Source organism: Hypanus sabinus, unplaced genomic scaffold (genome assembly GCF_030144855.1).
Source record: "Hypanus sabinus isolate sHypSab1 unplaced genomic scaffold, sHypSab1.hap1 scaffold_306, whole genome shotgun sequence".
NCBI lineage: Eukaryota > Metazoa > Chordata > Chondrichthyes > Myliobatiformes > Dasyatidae > Hypanus > Hypanus sabinus.
Genome location: NW_026781218.1, coordinates 347,897 through 351,415, shown reverse-complemented (window position 1 = coordinate 351,415; position 3,519 = coordinate 347,897).

Here is a 3,519-nt window from a genome sequence, read left to right as displayed (position 1 = left end):
TGATAAGCAGAGTTACAAAACAAACAGCGCAGACCAAATTAGAGTCTAGATTAATGGTGTCATCCCGAGATGTTGACTCTTTACAAATTTACGCCGAAATCGCCTTTGCACCTCACCTCCCACCTTTATAATTTTCAGGCGGATCTGTCACCCTCAGCCTCCCTGTTCTGACAAAACTGCCTGATCCTGGACAGAGAGTTTTCGTCAGTATGAACCACTCCTGCTCCTGTAATAACTCGCGCTTTCTTTCACTCTTGCACTCTTGTTTTCTTCTCTTTCTTTACCTGTAGGAAGGTTCAACTATCTTCCAGCTAAAGGTATTTACTGTTTTACAGATTAAGATAGAGGAAAATTGCCTGTACTTTTTAACTGTAAGAGAGAAAAATAAATATGGGAGAGGAGAGAGAGAGATGGGGGGGGGGGGGAAGAGACAGAGGGAGAGAGAGAGAGAGAGAGAGAGAGAAAGAGGTTGCAAATGAGATATCGGAGAGAGGGGAAAAGAGAGAAGCATCGCGAGAGACAGCAGGAGAGGGAGAGCGCGCGAGGAAGAGCGACACAGACAGACAGAGGGAGAATGAGATCAGGACGCGTGTATGGTGATATTCTCAGACGCGTTGAAACTACGGAGGAGGTGGTGTTCGATTAAAAAGCATAACTGTGGGGGAGCCGGACCACATGCAGGCATATATGCAGCTTTAATTGTCATCATTGGCATCACACACACAGTACTGTACTGGTTAATGTTTATTGGTCAATGATTTGAAGCCCGGTGGGCATGTGACGAAATTATTATTTCTATCCTGACTGCCGTTCTCATCTGGGACACTTCCTGCTCGGGTAGTGGGAACAACAGATTAGAGCGTTCAGAGAGAAAGTGGTCAGGTCCTCCAGGAGAATTAACCTGCCGAACTGTAGGAATGGGACAGTGGGAACGTTGTACAAGATTAGTTTGTGCTTCTCTAAAAGCAATGACACTGCATTCCAAGCACACGGAGCTGCCAGAGAACATCTCCTCCTAGTGTTTGTAGATGCCAATACAAGACTAGAATACAACGACAGAGATTGATCAAAATATAACACTGATGACACCGAGCTGGATAATCTCAGTTTTGTGCTGTACCACTGATATAAGAACCTCACCAGCTCAGTACTGTTGGGGCACCAGAATGGAGGAACACAGACCCCAATAAACGCAACACTGCTCTGTGAAGACTCATATTTCAGGCACATATCATTTGCTGTAGAAATAAAGACATGAACATTTCACAGTGAATTCACTGCCTCTCATGCTCATCCCACTGAGTACACAAACGACCTGCAACGATGTAAGAAAACAGACTTGTACTAACCAACTCTGGACTGCATGGACACTGACCAGTGTAGCTCAAGCACGGAACAGCCGGGAGTTGGATAATCAGAAAGCAAACTCTGCTGCAACTCGGCGGGTTGAGAAAGAGGAGGCTGTAACCATCATACGATACTAAGGTAGGTGGCGTTGTGGATATTGAAGTAGGTTTTCAAAGCTTGAAGAGAGATTTAGGCCAGTTAGAAGAGAGGGCTGAACGATGGCAAATGGAGTTCAATGCTGATAAGTGTGAGGTGCTATATTTTGGTAGAAATAATCCAAATAGGACATACATGGTAATGGTAAGGCATTGAAGAAAGCAGCAGAACAGAGTGAACTAGGAATAATGGACCATGGTTCCCTGAAGGTGGAATCTCATGCGGACAGGGTGATGAAGAAAGCTTTTGGTATGTTGGCCTTTATAAATCAGAGCATATAGGAGTTGGGATGTAATGTTAAAATTGTACAAGGCATTGGTAAGGCCGAATTTGGATTATTGTGTACAGTTCTGGTCACTGAATTATAGGAAGGATGTCAACAAAATAGAGAGAATACAGAAAGGATTTACCAGAATGTTCCCTGGGTTTCAGCACCTAAGTTACAGGAAACGGTTAAACAAGTTAGGTCTTTATTTTTTGGAGCATAGAAGGTGGAAGGGGGACCTGACAGAGGTATTTAAAATTATGAGGGGGATAGATAGAGTTGACGTGAATAGGCTTTTTCCTCTGAGAGTAGGGGAGATTCAAAAACAAGAGAACATGAGTTGAGAATTAGGGGGCAAAAGTTTAAGGATAACTCGAGGTGGAATATCTTTACTCAGTGAGTGGTAGCTGTATGCAACGAGCTTCCAGTAGAAGTGGTAGAGGCAGGTTCGGTGCTATCATTTAAAGTAAAATTGGATAGGTATATGGACAGGAAAGGAATGGAAGGTTATGGGCTGAGTGCCCGTCAGTGGGACTAGATCAGATTACCGTTCGGTACGGATTAGAAGGGCCGAGATGGCCTGTTTCCGTGCTGTAATTGTTATATGGTTATATATAAACATGTCCTGCATACTTGCCTTTACAAGAATATTCGGCAGCTGATTGCGTGGACAACGAACTTTACAATATCCAGATTTTCAAAGCCAGGACACAGACCTGTACAACGCGGAACACTGTGAAGTGACCACGACGAACTTTGCACACCCAGCACTGTACTCCACCCTGTGCAACACTGACACTGGAATTCACCGACACCATAAATCACCTCCCTCCCTCTGGGCAGCTTTAGAGATGTAACTGGAGAGTTGATAAGGGGGGACTTTGAGATGTTATACGCTTCAATTTCCAAAGATGTTTGAAATGCGAGCAGAAGGGAAATAATTAAATGTAGCCAGCTTATGGAAATTACCAGAACACCAGAGTAGTTTGCAGCTCGGCTATGATTACCTAAATATCGACTGGAATTGTTAGTGTAGAGGCTTAGTGGAGCAGTATTTGTTAGCAGTGCCCTGGAAACGTTTACCAGCTTTTACAACCCATGCTATGTCAGTTTGTGCAAATTTATGATACCATCTAAAACTCAGATTAACATCTATGGGTGTATACTGGAGAATATCTGAAAGATTGCGTCATGATCTAGTATGGAACCACAAATCTCTTACACCGGCTGAACTGCCCGCTCTTATTTTCCATGGTGATGCCCATGTTCCTTTCTCTTCCTCGTGCGATAAAACCCTAAAGAGCAGCCAGTGTTTCACGTGCCGTGGTCGACTTTATCTTTCACAACCCCACAACCTCCATGTTGAAAATGGACACATTTACTCTTGACCTCAGTCCGAGGGTGATCGTTAGCTTGTTTCTCTTTCTGCAGAGTCTGGTTCACTGGACGACTCTATGTTTTTTTTCTTTTCAGACCTTGGAACAATACCTGTCACGTGATGTACACTGACAAAAAACGGGTCCTACATTACCGAATGCCCGTGTCCGATCCATGGAATGGAATAAGCTGGGGACATTAGCTTCATGCTGTAATGGCAGGTGAATCAGGTCTGAAAATGTGCGAGTGCTCTTATAGGTTAAACTGCAATTGTCGAACGACGCCGTGCTATAAAAGCAGATGAAATACTGGCAAATGGTCAACGATGGACAGACAGGGGTCACTATTGAGGTCATTACCTTCCATGGATGTGT